A 23015-nucleotide genomic window follows, 5' to 3' on the forward strand; every position below is an offset into this window, starting at 1 on the left:
ATCTCTTTTGTGTTTGACCGAAAAATTCTCCTATTGTATAGACATGTTATTGATCATCTTCTTCAAGTGTAGAACATTTTGTCAGTAAGATGTCCAAATTGCGTATAAATTCCACACACTCTAATTTGTTGTGTATTACTTGCAACCATATTTCGCACCAAAGTACTTAGTTATGAAATTTGAGATTCAAGAGACGAAATTCTTACCTCATTCACCCTTCTTAGGATGTCTTGCGTGTTCCTAAACTGCTGCGAAGTGGCGATCATGATAACTATTAATTCTCTAGCTTCTTGAGATGTTTTGTTCACTATGGCACCACTACTTGTTGCATTTAATATTTTTCTTTTTGTGGGCAGCAGTCCTTCATAAAGATAGTGAATGAGAGATTGTTATAAGATATCATGTTGTGGACAACTTGTGCACAACTGCTTGAATCTTTTTCCATAATCATAGAAACTTTTTGAATCTCTTTGTTTTATCCCACATATATCCTTCCTTAGCCCGGCAGCTCTAGAAGCAAGGAAAAACCTATCTAAGAATAACTTTATCATGTCTGTCCATATGGTGATCGAGCTTGCAGACAAGTAAAACAATAAATCCTTGGCTGCATCATCTAAAGAAAAAAGGAATGCTCTCAATTTTATCCCTCTTCAGACACTCTGTGCAGCTTCATGCTTGAGCACATGACATGAAATTCTTTGAGGTGCTTGTATGGGTTTTCATTCTCTAAACCTCTGAACTTGGACAACAAGTGAATTAAGCCAGATTTCAGCTCAAAAGCTACATCCAGATCTAAACAAGTGATTCTGAGGGGCTGCTGGTTGGTAGGCGCTGCTGCTAACTACCTCAAGGCGCATTCCTCGGCCATCTATAGTTGATCATAGATGCAAGGATTCATTTTATCTAAAATATGAAAAATCAACTATAGTTGTCAAAAACATTCTGACAACCAATCCTTCCTTATTATGAAACTAACTAAGAAACGTTAGTTAGTTGGTTCTTTGTTGCCAAGTAGTCTTGGGAACGTTCACAGAATTTAACTTGTTAATGATCTTAAGAGCTAAAATGACGTGATTCAAGTTGTCAAATTCATTTGCATGAACCAGTCAACTAGATGGCTTACCTTCTCAGTGCGGCACTAATCTATATTAGGTGCTGTAACCACTCAAACAATTTCGGATTTGAGGAGTTCGGCTAGCTGCTTGCAGTTTTTCTCCTAGTACGATGGGTCCTATTCAAATAGATTCAAAATAATAAATATATATAGGTGCAAGATGTAAATAAATACCATATCTGAAACAAAACTCAAATTAATTCGATTAGATTTCATAAATACATAGCTGGAGTTTGCTAGATCTATCAATTAGGAAAAAGAAATACATTAGCCACTCATGGTAGATTTTAAGACAAAACAAGTTCTTGAAGATTAAAGAGATGAAAAGAGGGTGCGGAATCTGTAGTTGTTGCTGTGAGCAACATCGGGAAGAAGGTAGATGATGAACTTGCTTTGTAACCACCATCTTTATAGAAAGGAGGCTAGGGTTTTTTTCTTTTATTGATTATGATCATTTTCTTTGATTTTTGGCTTATCCCACGTTTTCTAGAATATTTTTCCCTTGATTTTCGGTCCCAGATCTTGGCTTGAGTGATATTTATTTCATATTTGAAAATGCACATTTTAATTTAAATCTGCTGCTGTGCGCGACTCTTAACCTTACCCAAACCTTACCCAAAGCTAAGTTATCTGTCTGCTGGACCTAAGTCTTACCCAAGGATTGTTTCTGGGTTGATGACTCTTTTCAAGAACTCTTCCTCTTTTAATGTTGTTTTTCCACATTTCGTTCTAAAATCTTGTCTTGCAAGATAGAAATAGTTCGAATTAGATAGCATACCATCAAGTTTAACAACCCAAAATTAGGTGATAATGATATCGTTTCTAGGCACTATCATTCTGCGAGATTGAGGAGCTCATGTTTGGGGGAGTTTCAACGGGCATGCCTATGGCCAAGCCTTGCCTGAGGATGGGCATGTACGGGAAACATTCCCGTGTATAAGCCTTATTCGTGGCTTGGGGGCAAAGGAAGAACCCGCGCGTGTGTGTGTTGTTTTGTGATTTTTCCTTAAAATTTTGAATTTTAAAATACATATCTAAATGCAAATTACAAGAAAATGCTTTCCTGAAATACTTCGATATATTTTATAATAGAATTCAATTTTATAGAATGTTCGAATATTACAATCTCCTTTTTTTTACCAAATTTGAAAAGAACTCTCTAAACAAACTTCAGTACAAGTTTTTCATGTCACTCTCAATTTCCTAAGTCGCTTCTTGAGGAAAGTGATGCTGGCAAAGTACCTTGACCATGGGAATCCTTCTAGAACGAAGTACCTTATCCTGACAATTAAGGATGCGAACCAGATACTCTTCATGGGCCAAATCAGGTTGCAATGTGAGAAGCTCGTAGAAAATGACATATGAGGGATCATAATAGTACTTCCAAAGCATCGAAACATGAAAGGTATCATGGATGCTAGAAAACTAAGGTGGAAGGGGCCACAATGCCAACCCGTTCTAAAATCTGGAAAGGTCAAATGAAACTTAGGCTCAATTTCCTTCGTCTCCCAAATTGCAAAACTCCCTTAATCAGATAAACTTTAGGAAACACGTTATCACCTGCATTGAACTCAAGATCTCTCATCTTGTTATCAGCATAACTCTTATGTTGGCTTTTATCAGTGAGAAGGTTCCGTCGAATGAAATAAATCTTAGCAATAGTCACTTGGACTAAGTCAGAACCCTGATATGGTCTTGTCCCAACTTCATCCCAATAAGAAGGAGAACAACAGGGTTTGCCATACAACACCTCATAAGGTACCATTCCTATGCTGGAGTAATAACTGTTATTGTAAGCAAACTTTGCTAGAAGCAGTCTATCCTATCTACCTCTAAAATCCATCATACAAGCTCTAAGCATGTCCTCCAAAGTTTGGATAATTCTCTTAAATTGCTCATCAGTCTGTGGGTAAAAGGTAGTACTGAAAAAAAAGGTGCCTAGAGTATCCTAAAAACTGGACGAGAATCTCGAGGTGAATTAAGGATCACAGTCAGATATAATAGAGATTGAAATGCCATGGAGATGAACTATCTCTGAATGTACAACTCAGCTAGACGATTAGTAGGATCAGTGGTATTTATAGCCAAGAAATGAGCTGATTTCATCAACCTGTCAATGATAACTCAACATTATGTCCATGACTAGTTCAGCTGAGGCCTAAAATGAAGTCAATAGTGACATGTTCCCATTTCCACTCTAGAATAAAAAGGGGCTAAAGTAAGCCACCCGGCCTCTAGTATTCCAACTTTACATGTTGACAAGTGAGGCAAAGGGATATGAAGGCAAGAATATCCCTCTTCATACCTGGTCACCAGAAACGAGTTTATAGATTATGGTATATTTGGGTGCTCCCAGGATGAACAATAAATCTCGAAGAGTGAGCTTCCCTAAGTATTTCCTATCTAAGTTCATGATCATCTGGTACCCACAATCGATTCCTGAATCAATGAAGGTCGTCATTAGAAACCCTAAAATTAGAACATCCGGAGAAAGATATTCTCTTTGCTTGAGGACATGGAGATCTTTGAATTGAGCATACCAGATTCTCTGGATGTTAAAGGGTTGCGCATGAAGGTGACCAATGTAGGCACCTTCTATTTGTGTGTAAAAAAGAATGAATAAATAATAGAAAAAGAGTTAATTGACTTAAACAAAAGAGAAAATACTCACCTCGGAGGAAAATAAGTCATTTCTCTGAAGCACGCTTCGTTTCCTACTCTTGGTTGGCACTAGCACACTCAGCTTCTACTCTCTCTTTTTCTCTCTCTCTCTCTTTTCTATTTGCTCGAAGGAATTAAGAACTGAAGAAGAAAGCAGAAAGAAAAAAACATTTTATACCTCTCGATCACAGCAATCCTTGGCCCTCGGATGACATGCGATGCATACATTGGAAGCTTCAGGTGGCAGACAGAACTGAAGAGGAAGGTTGGCTGACTGAAACCTAGCGAGAGAAGAAAATAGCTCACCTATGGAGCCTTGGATGCTGGTGTGAGTGGTGCCTCGTCGGTGAATAGTTTGTGACAAATGACTTGCATGCCTGTGGGGGTGCTCGCGAGTGAAAATCCCACGAGACTAAGGAGCCCACGACTAGGGGAGTTTTGACAGGCATGTCTGCACATAAGTGTTGCCTGAGAATGGGCGTGTGCGGGAAACATTCGCACACATAAGCCTTGTTTGCAGTTTGGGGGCAATGGAAGAACCCATGTGTGTGTGTGAGTTGTTTTGTGATTCTTCCTTGAAATTTTGAATTTAAAATATATATCTAAATGCAAATTACAAGAAAACACTTTCCTGAAATACTTCGATACATTTTATAATAGAATTCAGTTTTACAAAAGGTTCGAATATTACATTATATGAGTAAGCTAAGGAAAAATAAAACAATAAAATACAGGTTAGGTTTTATTCGAACAGGTTTAAGGGGTGAAAAAGACGATCAGTTTATATACCTACCATAGACCACCCACCATGTGTGTGTGTGTGTGGCCAAATTAGGCCAAATAAAGGGCAGTTAAATACTATGAAAATTGCACCTTCAGTGCATATTGTTACCAGTGTGATTGGGGAGGAAACTCTGGAATTTCAAGTGGTGGCCAAATTAGGCCAAATAAGGGGTAGTTAAATACTATGAAAACCACTTCTTTAATGCGTATTGTTATTAGTGTGATTGGGGAGGAAACTCCCAGGTTTCAAGTGTGTGTGGGTGGCCTGTTGAGGTCGAAAAGTGATTTTCTTATTCAAGTTATGTGTAATATATTAAATCAAATCAGGAATGAGTATGGGTGTGTGGCCAATTACAGCCGATGTGTACATGGTTGAATTCCTACATTATGTTTAGATGATAAATAAATTTCTGGAAATGTTAGAGATGTACAGTAGGTTGAGAATTAGGGGAAAGACCATTCTGTGATGTGTGTCTAGAAAACAAATGGGATATTATAAAAGAAGAGAGAAGGAAACTAGGGTATCCTAAGACTCCTACTGGAATGGGTGTAAGATTTGAGTAAGTATGAGGAAATTTTGAGTGAGTTAAACTGGATTGAGATAGCGAAAGGGGGACCAAGGGTTAGCTTCACAAAACTTAAATTTTGATGGTTGGAATATTAAATTGATCTTGCTAAGCATTATGTAGCTCATTATTCTTTATGATTTTAGAATAAATTAAGGAACAAATCAAGAATTTCCAAATTCCTATCAAAAGACATCAAGTATGCAGGACCAACGCGATTATAGTTAGCTTATTTGGAGAATCTCTAAAGATTTAACATTTACTTTTATAACCATGCTAAGACTAGAGTTTTAAACATAATTTATTTGTTGGAATTATACATGATGGTTAAAGTGTATGAAAACTTGGGTACACTAATTGAGTAATCTCAGCTATATTTCCTATATAGATAATGTCACCAGAATTCATAACTATTGAGATTGGATAATTATGTTTTTTTGTTTTTAGATTGGGTTGTCATAAAAGAATTTATAAAGGAGAGAAAATTCGTTTAGTAAGTATGAGAGAGAGAGGGGGTATATGTAGCCAATTTTTTACAAAAGAGTGTGGTGAACTTTACCCATGGATATAACCTAGTCAAGCGTGGTTGGAAGTCCTATACCACACATGGTTGATAAAGTGTTTAGTGGTATCCATTATCGTATGTTGAATGGGGATTCAAGTGTAAAGTGATTAGTGTATAATATTCACAAGGTAGAGATGATTCTTAATGTTCTCAATGGTATCGATAAAATGCCATTACACAATGAAACTCTATAATAAGTAAACGTGAACATGTAAATGGAAATAAAATGTGAGAATTAGTAAAAGTATGTGCATATGTGAATAAGTGATAAGTACTCGTGATATCATTAAGTGCAACTGAAAGTGAAATAGTTATGATATGTGTGAAAGAAAGTGAACTTTGAGTAAGAAGAAGAAAAGTTGAAATAAGAATCAATAAGTATGAGCAAAATGAAAATTATTAGTTACAAAATGATAAAGATGCAGGAAAAGAAAAGACAATGATATTGAATTTATTACTGTTAGCATGAGTTTTGTTTAGAAACAAGAATAAAATTTGTAAAACATGAGAACAATAAGTGAAAATAAGATTTTAGGAATTCTATCAGAAGGAATTTAAAACAAAAGAAATTATTTAGTAAGTTCTCATATTTAAATTGTTTTCTAAGAATTTTATTTTTAGTCGGTAGTTTTAAATGTTCTATAGATTTTTAGATAGATTGTTTCAGTATAAGATAATATTTATATCCTTACTAAACGAGTGAAGCTCACCTAAATTCATTGTGGTTCTTTTTATAGTAGGATACTCAGTTTCAGACTCCTGATCAGTAAAGGATACACTGTGTGGGTATTACTCAAGTTGTAAAAAATATAGGGTTAGTACCTTCTTATTGATATGAAAACCTTATGCGTAGATATGCCTTAGTTTGTTGTATGTATTTGAAATACTTATGCAAGAGATAAATCTATGAAATCTTAATTTTAAATATTGCGTGTGCTTAATATGTTTATTGGTTCAACTAGTAAAAAATGATTTGCGTAAGTGTAGGATTCTAAGCAGAGTAGGGACGTTACAATTACTTATTTAAAATTTTTATATCTTAATAATTATAATTTATGTATTACTGAATGCTATGGTGGTGTTTTAGAATAAGATCATATGTAAACTTATCAGTCAAATGCTATGGTGGTGTCTTAGAACACGATCATATATAAACTTACAAATGCTATGGTGGTGTCTTAGAACATGATCATATGTAAACTTATCAGTCAGAGTAACCAATAGCTCTTTTAAAAAATAGCAATAGTTTTATTGACACTTAGAAAATTGTCTTAAACATGGTCATCTATGAATCCTCTTACTCATTTTGGCATGTACTTTTTGGGGAAAATGGTAGCACCTTCATGGATTAAGAAACCATCTCAAAGTGGGTCGTTTATTAAGCTATTGCCCATTTTGGCACATTAGTTCTTAAAACAAATAGCAATAATTTTATCGATGTTATGGAAACTTTATCTAACTATCCCTTTTGTGAGTTCTTCCTTCATAGAATAGCAACGATTTTACTTAGGACTTCATTATCACATATTGTACAAAATTTAAATTTTATGAAATTTAAAAATATTAGAGATTACATATAAAGTTTTAGTGTTAGATATTAATATTTAAACTAAATAAAAAATTATTTATAATTAATAAAATGAAAACATATAATATATAATATTATAAATAAGATATTTAAGATGTAAATGTAATAGTGGTATTAGTTCAATGAGTTTAATATTATATATATAGGTTTTATTATACATTGATAATATAAATTTTTTCTAACAACTAAGCATTTAAATTCAAAATCTACCAATTTTTTCAACAGATTCTATCATTTTAACTTTAGTGTCTTAACTACCGAATGTAAAAATTGATGTTTTCAATAGATTGGATGCACTATTATAACTAGTATAATCTTAATTTTAATTGATGATCATTATATTCAAATAGTGAGGATGACTTTTCTTGAGGATATATATACTATAATTTTAAAGTCTTTGAAGATGAATCATGGACAATAAAAGCTTACTTCTATGATGAGCCAACGTATCTTCATAAAAGAATGATGATTCATAGGTATATAGAAATATAGAAATCTAAATGTATGTTAAGACTTCATAACTCATAATAAAGAAATAATATTCTGCAAGAACATAATTTCATATTTTACATTTTGAATTAAAAAAGTCTTGGACTTTAACTTAAAATTTGATCAAGAGATTTGCACTTTTTTCTTTTCCTGTGGAGCTCCAAAAATTATTTAGACGATTCTTTCGTCAGAAAATCTTTTTTCTGCTCCATTCTTTACCCTTTTTCTTCAGAGCGAAAAGCGACAGCTAGCATTTTTTTTTATTTGAGATTTTCGTTTCTTTCTTCTTCTTCTAAAAGGGTTTTACAGAGTGTAGAAAGGAAGAATCTTCACCTTCAGAATTTTATTTCTTCTTCGGGACCCCCTTATTTATAGACAAAGGAGGGTTGGCTTCTTCAACACGTCACCGTCACCGTCACATCCACTTGCTGAAATCATCATTATTATCATCTACGACAACAACTTCTTCCTTTCTTCTCCTCCAAGCTTGCTGTTAGCTTCTGCCCCTTTTGTGTCTCCCTTGCTTGTTCACTTATGGTCGAGCTACACCGTCTCAGAGTCATCATCTCTAGTGCATTTCTGGCAAACACTGATAGGTGCCCAGAACAATCACAAGAAGGATTGCACGTAAGTTTCTATTTTTGGGATAAAAAAACCACACTTTTTTATTTTATTTCTTGCTTACCCCCTCATCCATAATCTGATGAGGTTTAAATAGAAATGAAACGACAACTTCTCCTTGCTATCCAGGGAGCACGACGCCAGTAACAACCAAAAAAAATCTCACACAAAAGGATAAGATCAATGCTGAAATTAAATAATAAAAAAAGGGGGAAGTTGATGCTGAATAGTCTGACCGGATCTTACGGGAGTTCGGCTTGCTTCCACGATACCGGAATCAGAGATATTTGGGATTCTTGACCAGGATCCTTGATGATCTTCTGGTTGTATCAAACACCATTACTGTCGCGTTGCCGTCACCTAAATCATCATCTCCAGTCGATATTCCTTCTTCCATTTAACTCCATGTTCACACGGTTCCTTCTTCTTTCTTATTCCTTTTTCTCTTCAGGTTCTTACCTCTCTTCTCTTCTTAGGGACGTCGAATATCCCCTTCAATCGTGTTCCCAGTTAAGCTGTTTCCCACCTGTAAACTGAAAAAATAAACTCTAACCTCCCCTCTTTCTGCCGAGGCCAGGGTGAGGAGGTGATTTAAAGGCCCCTTTTAAAACAACAACATTTTGTAGGCAGTTTAAGAAGCTTCCTCAAAACATTGGTCTCTGAAATGGAGCTAGGCCGAGAAAAGGGAAAAGAAGAAAATGGGTTGTGTTGTCTGGCCACTGCTGGGAAACCTTCTTTGAACTTGACGATCATGTCATCTCTAAAGATTTGAACTTCCTTATGCTTAATATCATGAAACATTCTTTAGCCCAAACGGCATGACCTTGTAATAGGAAGTTCCTTACAAGATAAATTACGTATAATATAAATTCAAAATAAAATTCTGTTGGACAGTTGGAAACAAACGTTTCAATATTACCATAAAATTCTGTATAACATAAACCGCTAGATAAATTGAACCGTATATCTTATACAGAGTTGGAAACAAATAAATTCCACGAAGAATTTATAGTGAATTTCTTGACAAATCCAGAATTTTATTTTTGAAAATAACGAATGAAAAAGTGAATTTCATCTGGAATTTGACTCTGATGCTGAGGAATTTGGAAATGAACTTCAGAAATGCTTCAGATATTAACAGAGCATGATAAGCCTATTTACATAAGAACAAATAAACCGATAGAATCTAGGGAGTCGAAACCAACAGAAGCCCATAACATTCACTCAAATTGAGTTGCAGGAAAGTGATGGATTGACGGTGTGAACCCTAAAGTAGTAGCTGACAAGCTGCAAATTACAGCAACATGTAGACGCATAGGGACGAAATTTGTTCATGTTTTCGGTAACCAAACAAGAGGAGAAAGAGAATAACTTTAATTTTAATAAAAAATAAATAATTTTTTGCAAATAAATTGGATAGTTGATATTTTATTTTTTAAAATATAAATTTGAGTGAGATTTAATATTAATTGTATTATTATTATTATTTAAATACTATTTAGTTTTTAATTTTCAAGGTCACAGATTAGCTGACCAAACAAAATCTTGATCCAATTTTTTAAATATTAACAATAATAATAATAATATATAGCTAATCAGAAAGGTCAAAAGGAAAGCAGTATTTTCTAGGTGAGATGGTTTAGAAGGTGAACAAACTACATGGATTATAAAGGAAAATATAACCATAAATCACCAAAACACTTGTTATATAAACCCAAAGGATCTCCTCCAATTCTTCCACGCAAACCAACTAACTTATCATCAACCATTGATTTGGATATTAGTCATCCCAAAAATCTTAGTTCCTAATAATTACATTCGGTGATCATGACTTTTTATCACAGTTTCCTCATGTTAGTTCTCTTTATCGCTTTATCATGTTCAAATATGAACGTAGGCTTTGCGGGCCGTTATCTCCTGTAGCTGCCACCATTGCCAATGATGTCGAGTCTTCCTCGACCTCAGCCAACTCTGCCACCAATGCCTTCCATGCCTAATCTACCGCAGCCGAGTCTGCTTTCACTTCCTACAATTCCCAACAATCTCCCATAGCTGACATTGCCTCCACTCCCAAGCAATCTGCCTTCTCTCCCCACCATCCCAACTACAATCCCCTCTATCCCACTCCTCTTACCTCCTCCTACTACAACTAGTCCTTGATTAGCCTATATATATACACATATATGTAAATATTGTTTCTCTTCTATGTTATTTCTCGGCTTATACATTATGGAAGTGATCAACATACATATTGTGGATTGGTGGGACATGCACTAGCTACCAGTTTGTATATTTTCTTTTGTTTTTTTTCTTCTTAACATTTTTTAAACTTGAGATTATATATTTATTCTATGTATGAGCTTAGCAGCTGCTTTGTTAGCTTGCTATGTAACTTTGTTCTTTAGTATGTGTTTAATTTATTGAGATGCTATTATATAATACATATATATATATATATATTGTATACTTTATACATATACATGTGCTCATTGCCATTTCTTGAAAATTAAATCATAAATAATCTGAAAATATAAAAACGATAAAATTGTATAAATTATTTTGCAATAGAAGAACAATCATACAAATCAGGATAATATTGCAAAGCATATTTAAGTTTTATTTAGTCTTTTATTGAATTTCATACGAAGTTAATGCAACATATATCCATTGAGGATAGAAAGGGATCCCCGATTATCGCTGTGAATCACCGACTCATTATCGGGTCCTTATCATCTCCCCATCTAAACTATGACCATGACTATATGTTCGCCACTGTGGTCCTACATATACCTAACGGGTATACTCTCTCATAAGAGGGAATGTCGATCATCACCGAGATCAGTTCACCAACACTTATTCAAATGAGAGAGAAATAAAAATCCCTCAGATATAAAGGTTAAATGAATTTATTCCTTCTTTTTACTTGTTTAATTCATGCTCACAACAACATCATATTTCTTTCTTATGTATGCTGCATGTTTAACGTAACCATTCCTGAATCCGTTAAGGATTCCACATTTTATCTAGTCTGAAAGCTCATATTCGGCCCGAAGGCTCATTTTACCCGGACTTGACCTTCGAGTTATCCTTTTAAATTAAGGTCCACTAGAATAACTCTTTTCACCGTTACTAAGGTAAGGCAAAGGGTCAAACTTGCATATAGTTCCAATTATCATTTTTCATGCATTGTGCTCTACATTTCCATGATTAAATAATATCAAACACGAAGACATTAAACATTGAATCAACAAGTTCGACCATGTGAATCATCAATCTACCAAGGTTTCATACATCTTAACCATACAACATACTCTCATGTATCATGTATCATGCCTCATGTTTAGATCTCGGTGGGGGTCCAACACATTTGGCCAAAGTTCTATTATCTCCGGACTTGACCATCAGGATATTCCTTGAAGCCGGGGCTCCTTAAAATACCTCTATTTGGCTTTACCAATGTTAGGACAAAGGATCAATATCCTTAAAATCGCATTTTGTCATTCGTTCAAAAATAAAGCATAAAATCACATAAATATATTCTCAAGCAACACATATAAAAGTATCTCACCAAATAAATATGAAAAATTCGACATAATTATTTTACATTTTCATCATTTTATTTAGCTAAAAAGAGCACTTAGCCTTTTGGAAGTGAAGGAAAAGCTTCTGGAAATTTTTCGAATGAGCATGTGAAACTCCTATCTTTCTTTTCTTTCTTGCTCCTTTCTCTCCCAAAATATCTTCTCTTTCTCTCTCTAAATTTAGAAATTGAAGTAGGAAAAATGGTGTGGAGAAATGGAGAAGGGGTTTAAATAGGAGAAGGAAAGGCCAGATTTATGCCTCTTTGTGGAAATTAACAAAATGGAGTGAGGGGGTGGATTTGGCGCCCACCAAACATGGCCGAAAAAGGAGAAGAAAGGCCAAGCATGGCCTTTGGCTGAAGGGAAAGGTTGTCTCGTTAGCTATTAGCACGTAACAACATTATGCGCATGTGCAGGCTATCTATCGCGCGTGCAGACGCTGTTGTGCAGCGCATTATGCACGCATATCATGCTCATAATTGCGTGCAGGGTGTGCACAGTGTGCGCGGGCTATCCGCAGGTCGCAGGTTGTAGCTCACAGGTCATGGGTCACAAAATGTGGCTCATGGGTTGCAGGTCGCAGATTGCGGGCCATGGGTCACCGGTTGTGAGTCGTGTTTTCCAATGCCATTTATTTTCTCATCTTTTTGCTCCTAAAATTTCGTTTAATTCAGATAAAATTTTTGGGAAACTAATTAAAATAAAAATGAACTTGTATTTTCAATGAAAATTTTATATGCCCAAAGGGCTGAAATATCTTAGTTTTGAAATTAATTAACTGCCTAAAAGTTAAGGTGTTACATTTCTGCCGCCTAATAAAAATTTGGTCTTCCAAATTTGCAGGAGTCCCCCAAAGTAAGTCAAAATATAGATCTCACATCTCTTTTTCTTCTTCCCATGTTGCCTCCTCCTAGGTGTGGTGTTGCCAACGTACCTTAACCATGGAAACGTCCCGACCATGTATCATTTCTCCTGCCCCGTCAATGATCTCCATAAGATATGTTGCATAAGAATTGTTCGTGCAGATAGGGGCTCTTAGACTTTCACTTTGATGAGATGCTTCCAAATCAAGAGACTTGAAAGACATCATGCAAGGAAGCATATCTGGGGTCAGAGCGAGGCGATAGGCCACAGGGCCTACATGTTATGAAATCTTCAGGGGCCCAACGAAATGAGAACTTAGTTTTACTATCTCTCTATCTTGTCATCCTACTTACATGGGAAACCTTAAGGTAGACATGGTAATTGACTACAAACTCCATGGGTCATCTTTGGTTGTCTGCATAACTCTTTTGGTAACTCATAGCTGTGAGGAGATGTCTCCAGATAGTGTCAACCTTTGCGATAATTTTATGGACATAGTCCAACGCAAGGAGGTATCTATTTCCAACCTATTATAATGAGTTTTGAGCATCGACAAGATCTAACATAGAGGGCATCGAAAGGAGCCATACTAAGGCTAGATTGGTGACAATTATTATAAGTGAACTTGTAAAGACACAGGTGTTGATCCCAATAGCTACCGAAATCCAGAGCGCAGGCATGCAACATGTCCTCCAAGGTTAATTTGACTAGTAGTGTGAGAATGATCAGTGATGCTAAGGTTCAAACTATAATTGATAGCTTTCAGGAAGCTATCCCAAAAGTACAGTGCAAAATGAGGGTCTCTATTCGACACCACAGAGGTAGGAACACCATGAAGTTGGATAACTTTTTCGATAAATAGTTAAGCTAATCTCATAGTTGATTCGGTGGTCCGAATGGCAAGGAAATGAGTTGTCTGAGTAAGTTGATTTACAATTATCCAAATGGCATCACAGTTGGTACAGTCTTAGGTAGTCCATTGATGAACTCCATAGCAATGTGTTCCCACTTCCACTCTGAAACAGGGAGACCTTATAAAAGACCATAGGGCGTTAGATATTCGGCCCTGATTCTCTAGCACATAGGACATCGGAAGACATATTCGGCGATATCCCTCTTCATGCTGGGCCACCAGTATTAAGGCTTCAGATCACGGTACATTCTGGTGCTACTGGGATAGATGGATAACTTAGACGCATATATCTCCTTCAGAATATCTGCTCAGAGTGATGGATTATTATGTACCCAAATTTGATTGTGGAACTAGTACAGTCCTTCGTTAGTCACCATGAAGTAAACATTGCTGCTGCTATCTCCCGTGGGGCGAAATTTATTCTTGTGCTCCAAAATCTCTGGGTCCATCGCCTGGGTTTCCCAAAGTCTGCCGTGGATGTTGAGCTAACCCAAAATATGGGCTAAATAGGTATGGTGGCCACGGTGACTTACTTGAAGCTCCTGAATCATCTCTAACATCTTCTATCTAGAAATCATCAATCGTTTTAATGAGGCTCATTCTTCTTGATCAAGGGCACCATCAATGTTTCTCCCTCTGCTGGGATGACATAGGATTATACAGTCGTAATCTTTTAGAAGATTAGTCCAGTGTCCCTATTTTTTAGTTCATTCTTCTTTAGGGAACATTCACTTTAGGCTTTCATGATTAGTGTAAATCTCGAAGGTCCGGCCTTACAGATAATGACGCCATATTTTCAAAGGAAAGATGATGGTAGTAAGCTCAAGGTTGTAAAAGGTGTAGTCGTGCTCATATGACTTTAGTTTCCTGGAACCATAAGCTACGGGTCGGCCTTGCTACACGAGTACACACTCTAGACCCGTATGGTATGCGTTACCCTTTATTCGAAGATAGTCGGTGTTGTTGGAAAAGGCCAACATCGGAGTGGTGGCAAGTCGACACTCAATCTAAAAAATGCTTCGTTCACACTTGGGGTCCTAGTTGATGTAAAACCCCTTCTTGACAATGCTTGTTAGAGCAACGAAAATGCGGAAAAGGTCTTGGATGAAGTGCCGATAGTATCCAACTTGGCTCAAGAATCTTTGAATATCTTCGGTGTTGATAGGTTGGTCTAAACTGATGATGTTCTCGATTACAGCAGGTCAATGGAAACCCCTTCACTAGAAACCATATGACTAAGGAATGAGATCTGATCCATCTAAAAGGAGCATTTCTCGAACTTGGTGTACAAGCAATGCTGACGAAGAGTTTCCATTACATGAGTGAGATGGGCGACATGGTCCTGGGAGTTCCTTGAGTACACTAATATGTTGTCAATGTGGACAAGAATGTACTAGCCCAAGACAAGTCCCAAAATTTGGTTCATGGCATTCAAGAATATCGTCAGGGCATTTTTCAATTCATAGGGCATGACTCGGAATTCAAAACGACCATACCAATAGCAGACCACCTTTTGTAACAGACTGAAACCTTTACGCTTAATTGTTGTTTAAAACCTCTATTTATTTGGGTCATAAGGTCATTAACTCTTTAAATTTATGTTTTGGTTTTTGAATGAAATCGGGTTTAAAATTTAATTTTTATATTTTTATGAACTAATGCATTTGTTTATTTATTTTACTTATTCATTTATGTAATTTTTTATTTATTTTACTAATTTTGAAAAAATCAGGAAAAACGGAGAAGAAAAATTGTGGAAAATCCCGCAAAAAGGGCCGCAGGAAACTTTTCCCATCCGCGCGGGCCCCACGTGCTGCACACACACGCAATCAGCATGGGACACGCGCCTATGTGCACGTTCAATCTACACAGAGTGCAAGGCATATAGTCTTCGTGCATCACATCATGCGCAAATGGCATGCAACATTGTGTGTATGCCCTTGGCCAGCATACACGGTAGGTGCCGTCGGCATACAGCAGGCTTGTTTGTGTAACTGACCTCAGCCTGTGTGCGAGGCAAGCTTGGGCAACATGCGCCGCCCCTTAAGGGGCGTGTGCCACCGTTTTTCCAATGAGCCGCGGCCATTTGAGTGGCATGCCTTCAGTTTTCGTACAACTTTCGCGTCATTGTCGTCTCATCAACTGTCTGTCAATCATTGTGTCACATCGGTCACTTTTTTCCCTCCCTCTCTCCTCACGGATTTGTTCTAGTTGGTAAAAATCAAACGGTCCCCTTTTTCTATAAATAGGGACCTTCTCCACCACTCCTTCATCACTTCACCTTCATTCTTCTATTTACCAAAGCAAATTTTAGAGAGAGAGTTAGAGAGAGAAGGAGAGGATAGAAGAAAGAAGAGTTAGGAAAGACTTCAAGCTTTTGGTAAGGGAATTTGGTATTTATTCTGCACGTTCTAAGAAGAATTTCTAGATTAATAAAAAGAATATTGCGTGAATATGAGATGGCTTATTACATATTTAATTATTGCTATGTTTTAAATATGTTTACGTAAATATTCCATGATTTGCATCATTCTTACAAATGAATAAATAAATATGATGAATATGAGGGCATGATAAAAAATGATGAAACATGATGATATTTGACGAACATATGAAAGGATTATGGATATTTGCAAACATGATATTTAAGTTAGTATGATCCGTTAGGATTTTTATCTCTGAGGGGTTTTGTTTCTCTCTCATTTGGTATAAAAAAACATGAGAAGACCGCTCCTTGTGGATGACGGCATACTCTCTGATGAGAGTGGTGACACAATATGATTGTAGGGGTCATCGTTGGCAATGTACGACCATGACTATAGTTTACATATAGGACCACTATAGTTGGCATAACTTTGGTCATAGAACATGTCATGGTTTAGCAAGCCGTAAATGTATTGTGGTTTAACAAGTTGCAAATATACTGAAAATGATATGAAATGAATTTGTGATTCCACAGTGGTAGTCAAGAATCCATATTGCCCTTAGTAAATAAAGGTCGAAATGGCTTTGCACGAAAAATAAGTAAAATGAAATAAAAGCATGATATAATATGATTTGTTTAATTTTCTCTACTTATATGACATGATTATATGATTGATTGATGATTGATGGATGTCGACTTTTTTTAAATAAAGTATAATATTTTTTATTATTAAAATGGTCCTACATACATGTTTCTCGACGTTAAACAGATAAAGTATTATTTCTGAGTTTAAAGTACCTCTAAAATCTTAGTAATGTTATTTTAAATACTATTTTTCTTACCGAGTATATGAAACTTATCCCTTTCCATGACCCTCCTTCAGATGAGGACGATAGTGAGGAGTCGCTTGTTGACCTACTCATTGAAATCTTTGAGGATCCTATAGATCTATGAACCGTTACGAGTGCATATGTTGTTTCGCACTTTGATGAGTCCAACTTTTTAAGAGACTTGTATTTATTTTTATTTTACCTTAGTATTGTAAAATTTGGAACTCAAACTTATTTTGTAAGGGATTGTAATATAATTTATTCTACTGCATATAATTATCTTAAATGCACTCGTATCTGTTTCTGTATTTGGCATCCTTATGCTTTAATTAGTATTTGGGATGTTACACCATCACTGGCATATCCTTAGTTCATACTCGCATTTAGCGATAACTATATTTGAGATGGATTTTGGAGGACACTGAAACATTCGAAAATCGATTAAACAGGTTGTCGATACGGGGTAATAGGCACCTTTTATTAGTGGTTACCTGATTGAGTTCTCGATAATCAATATAAAAGTGGGGAATTCTATCATTCTTCTCTGTGAACAAGATCGAGGCACCCCACACAGAGAAGATAGGTTAGATAAACTTCTTCTTCTACAGTGCCAAAAGTCGGCGATGTAACTCCCAAAGCTCGTTCCTATTCATTTGGTTCGAGGGTATATCGATGGGTTGGGTTATAAGAACTAGATTGATGGAGCACTCAACTCTCCACCTGGGCGGTAGTCTTGATAGTTCTATGGGAAAGACGTTCAAAAATTCGCAAATGAGAGGGATGGTATGAGGTGATAGTTCAGGATCCATCTTTTTATTTACCACAAGGGTTAGGAAAGATAATATTTAAAAAATAAATTTTTACTGTATGTTTGTATACATCGGAGAGTTTTAAAATAATTCTCCTAGTATTTTCTCTTAGATGAAGTACGTTTCCTAACCTGCCTAATTACCAAACAATTCTCTAATTATGATAGCGATAGGCATATAAGATTTCCTAATTTTAAGTTTGGGGTCCTAATCATGAGGGATTTCTCCTAGAATCGGGCTATAATATCATTTGTGACGTCCCAAATACCTAATGTGTAAAAGGAAACCAAGTACTTAAGTAGTTACGAGTGCAAAAATAAAATTTTTGACATTGAAGGAATTTAAAAATCTTTTACAACAATCTAAGTTTGATCTCGTACATGGAGGCCATAAGATAGCAATGAGATACATGATAGGTGTAGCGCCTGGGAAATTGAAGAAGAAAAAAAAAAAAAAAAAAAAAAAAAAGAGGCCACGTCAGCAGCCACGTCAGTAGTCCCGGCCAACCGGGACCTGCCACGTGGCAAGACCACGTCGATCCGGGACGGGCTACGTTGGCGATCCGCGTATGCGCGATCGGACGGTCCAGATCAAGCGTGCGATCGGACGGCCCAGATGCAATCGCACGGACGGTCCAGATTCAATAAAAAACGGACGGCCCAGATTAAATCAAAATGGACGGCTGAGATCAAAAGACAAAAGGGTATAAATAGAACCCTCACACCAGACCACAAAACCCTAGCCGCCTGCCCTAGCCGGAGAAGACGAACCAGAAGCCGGCCGCCGCCACCCGCCGCCGCACCGGGGAGATTTCCGATCGCCGATCGAGGTAAATTTCATATCCCCGACTCGTTTTTCCACACTGATTTTCCTTGTGGCCAAATCGGAGCCAAAATCCCGGCCAAACGGCCGGAAAACACGGCCGAAACCCAGTGGCGCCGCCGCGCCCCTCCTCGGTTTTTGCCTCCGATGAGGCCCTTCCCGGCCTCCGTTTAATGCAATTTTTATATCACCGTGATCACCATTCTTTTCTCTACAGGTTGATCGGAGCCGAATCACCAAAACACGAACTTCACCGGAGGGCCGCCGCACCCGAGAGCACCGCCGCCAGTAAGCTTCGGTTTTCCGTAATTTTTTGGCCCCCCGAGGGCCCTAGGGTTGTTTAATCGCAAGGATCGATGCAAGTGTGGCCGAATTCAACCAGAAACGGCCGAAAACGGCCAAACCGAGGTGAATCGCCGCCGCTTGCGGCGGCGCCGTCGTCAAAGCACGGCGGAGCCGCCGTGCCGGAATTGCGATATTGGCCAAAAAGGGGCCCTGGGCCTAATTTGGAATTTTTTGGAACACGTGCAGGTACCAATAATGCGTTTCAGTTCCTCGAAAAAAATTCAGGAAAAATTAGGGACAGCTTGTAGGCGCACTGTGAAGCCGTGTTCGGACCCCGAAACGAGTAAGGACCCCTCACCCTATTTCCTATCACGGTATTAAAGTTCAATAATGATAAAACTGTATTTCTTGAATCAACGAATGTGTGAAATTGCTTAAGGTCGCTAATGTAGCCCGAGTCTAGTGTGTTTGTCGGTTAACTGTTATTTAGCCTATTTTACAGTTTTAAATGCAGTATGAGGTTTGATGGTTTCATTTCATAGTTTTGTGTGCATATTTTACTGTTTTATTGATTATGGGTTGAATGACTGAGAAACCGATGCTGTATGTTGTCTTATTTGGCATAAATTATTATTTTGCTTGTTTGTGTGTGAATTGATGATGTTGACTGAGGAAAATGGGAATGAAAGGTTATGTAAATTGATAATTGTATAATGTGATCAGCCTGACTAGATATCTTGGGAGATGGTGGACGGACCAGGTCCGTAGGGAACCCTACCGGGGTTGTGGTCTCTCATACCGGACGGGGTATGGAGACCCTATGTGTTTTGGCGCCCATACCGGACGGGGTATGGGGACGACCCGTTTCACCCTCATACCGGACGGGGTATTGAGGTTTATAGTTTTGGCGCCCATACCGGACGGGGTATGGGGACGGCCCTGGAATTTGATTACAAGTGTTAAGGGTTCACGGGTAGCGGGACTCCTATGGATCCCCATGGATACTAGTGGGCTGGTAAAAGAGGAAAAATATGTTGTGTAACGATTGAATTACAAAAGGCTTGATAAGTATTATGTTATACAGTTCATGTATGATTTCATGATGATGATAATGTTATTGCTTTCGTATACTGTTTTATGGATTCCATCGAGGTAAGTGGATGGTGAAAGATTTATTATTGATAAAAAGAATTTGTTGTAAATTATGCTCCATTGGTCTTTTTGTGTTTTCTACCCACCTTTACCTCCGTGACGGTGAGATATCGTGATGTCTTTTCTGGGCTAGTGTAGCTCATTCCTTATTTAATCATTTCAGATCAGGAAGACATCGTTCCCGAGCCGGTTCCGCAGGAGGACGACGAAGGGGACACCTGAAGACTCCATAGTCATATCCATAGCTTTTACTTTCGAGTTTCTCCTTTAGTTAGTTTGATCTTTTATATTTTGAGCACGTTTTTAGTTTTAGTGTAAGGGATGTTAATCGAAATTTTGACTTCGCTTCCGCATTCGATATTTTTAATATACATTTCATTTTAAATTTCCGGGGTCGTTACAATAGGATCCTTACAATACTTCATTAAAGTGCGAAGTAACTATTGCACTCGAATTATGTCCTAAAGTATTATTAAGAATCTGGAATTGGGTCTAGCTAGACTTTAAGAGGTGACTCAAAGAGCAAACCCTTAATTTCTTAACGCCTGAGGGTCCACGGATTGGGGGTGTGTTCCATGTAAAATCAATAAGAAAAATAGTATTTAGAATCACACAACTAAGGTTTAAAGAAACTCACCTATGACTTTATCAAGGCTGAGATAAAAGCCTATTTTGTAAAGCTAGTTAAAGGCCAGCAAATGCAATCTCTGAGTCTAAGGAAATTGCTTTTACTTTACACCGGTGTGAGACCCTCCTTTTCTTTTCCTTCCTTGTGCGAACCATTTCAAGGACTGGACTCAATTTTCTAAAACCAGTGAAGATATTTGCAATTCTCTTCTCAATGTCGTGCCAGCTGAGGGAATAGTTTACAGGCAAGTTACATTTGCTGTGGAACCAGTCAAGGCTGGTCAAGATCAATAGGCCAAGTGACTTTGAAAGCCTTCTAATTTGAGTTCCCTTTGTAAGCCCTGCTCTCGGAAAGTTCCCTGCCGAGCTTGTTGAAGTTTTAGAAACCACTTTGCTCTACTTGCGGTCCATTCCCTTCATTTTGTAGGAGGGGTGGTTTAGATGGGAAAGACGATGATGGAGACTCGACACGCAGACCTTCACTCATTTTTTTCTATGTGCTTCACTCTAACGTAACGACGTTGATGACAGACTGTCTTTTTTGATTGCATGGAACTTGATGTATGGCTTCTTGCATGTTGGTGAGTTGCCGTCCTTGTAAGTCTTCATTTTCTGATGTAACATTTTGAAATGGTATTGGATTCCCGTCTTATATCCTTCCTAGTTATGGTATTCGATATATCTGGAATGCTTCTTATCCTGGGTGCCTTAAGCATAAGATGAGATTGATTGAGTAGCTTTACTTGACCAAATGAGAGATTTCGATCCAAGCCCGAACTCATTATTTGGATGGAAAGTCCCCTTGTCCATTCACCCATGCTGAAAAGCACTCCTTTGCACAAGGATCGTCCTTACCCTGAGTCACCTAACCGGATAAGTGCTTTCCTGTGCAAATAGCTTGAATAGATGACACTCTCGCTTTCCAGGACAGATGCATCTAGAACCAATCTCGCGTAAAGTCCAAAGTCCATCTCTGGGGCTGAAGTCTTTTCCGCTTGCCATTTGGTTCTTAGGCCAGGCCACGTAGGCACTACCTCCCTTGGAAAAGAAGATCCTTCCACCTTAATCTTAATTAGAATGACTTAATAATATAAGAAGGGCTGGCTGCTCTCCTAAACCTTAATTAAAAAAAGAATTGAGTGGTTTCTGCCCTCCAATTTAGATTGGGGAGTAGCATTCATTCAACTCGTGATTCTGTAAGACCTAGCTCGCTCCGTCTGACTACGCTCACTGCTTTCTTTCGGGAACACCGGACGTCAGACTGAAAACTTTATGAAATGCTCTACCTAACGATTAACTGTGGTAGAACCCTTTTGGAAACCCAACGTAGAGAAGAGAGAAAGAGATGGAATCAAAGTCCAATCCGGATTCCCCCCCGAGAAGGAAGGGGAGGTAGCAGCAAGCCTTATGTTAAGCAAGAAGAAGGAAAGGACGGTTAGCTCTTCTTTCTTGTAAGTGAATGAGGTAGGAAAACGTATGCTTTTCTGGGAGATAGCCAGGTGTGAAGAAAGACATTGAATCGAAAAAAGTATGTTTGAAGGACCCACGAGGCGGTCACTCTTACTTAAAGAGCTTCCTTCCCCAGATTCTTTTGCCTACTCATTGACCAGTGACTTTGGCATCGAGACATTGGCTCCCAGATCAGCTAACCATTCTTTGTCAGGCAGAGCGACTTTCCAATCCCCAATGACAAGATCGTCACCAGTGGGGGCTATGAGTTGAACTAGACCTGTAATCAAAACAGTTGACATGGGTTCACTCCTCTTTCTTTTTAAGGGACTATCCCACATTGAATCTAAACTGGCAATTCGCATTGACTCATTCTATCTCTCTTTTACCTTTTTGAGATTAGGCGCATCTATTAGCTTATTACCATCTTTGAGTCATAGCAAGACGGCTCTATCTCTTTTAACAAGTAAAGTAGTAACTACAGTTGTAACAAGAATAAAGATTAGAAATCGGTCTTTACCTTCTTACCCTTTGAGCTTGCTAATTGGCGTGAGCTTGTGAACTTTGTTCACGCTCAGGGTCAACAGTGGTCTCAAGGTGCATTATGGCCTAAATATATCAGATATCCACTAGATAAAACGAAGAAATTGATAAGTTGATGGTCTTTAGATATATTTGAGCGAACTAATGGTCCCTTGTTGCCTTCGATAAACGACTTTGGTTTACGATGGATACCAGGGAAACTAGGTTGGTCGTGTCCAGGAGGGGGCAAAGGGCGAATCTTCGCCATAGGTAACTATGTTAATCAGCGGTTGTTGAAGCCTGTTCACGATTGGTGTATGATTGTTTTACAGTCATTGCCAACCGATGG

At 37.7% G+C, this 23015-nt stretch overlaps 3 long non-coding RNA genes across 3 annotated transcripts in view; 2 read left to right on the plus strand and 1 right to left on the minus strand.

Annotated features, from left to right (window-relative positions):
• The window catches only part of LOC148266335 (uncharacterized), a 48960-nt gene that overhangs the window by 17956 nt on the left and 7989 nt on the right, over positions 1-23015 (plus strand). The gene's annotated exons all lie outside the window — the stretch shown is intronic.
• Positions 7819-8593, minus strand: LOC148266336 (uncharacterized). Its single transcript, XR_015818471.1, has 2 exons — positions 8452-8593; positions 7819-8355 (listed from the first exon to the last, which is right to left on the minus strand). It is a non-coding gene; the product is annotated as an uncharacterized LOC148266336 (long non-coding RNA).
• LOC148266337 (uncharacterized) lies at positions 8280-8746 on the plus strand. Its single transcript, XR_015818472.1, has 2 exons — positions 8280-8393; positions 8517-8746. It is a non-coding gene; the product is annotated as an uncharacterized LOC148266337 (long non-coding RNA).

Source organism: Carica papaya, chromosome 4 (assembly GCF_054855325.1).
Source record: "Carica papaya isolate Zhongbai chromosome 4, ASM5485532v1, whole genome shotgun sequence".
Lineage (NCBI taxonomy): Eukaryota > Viridiplantae > Streptophyta > Magnoliopsida > Brassicales > Caricaceae > Carica > Carica papaya.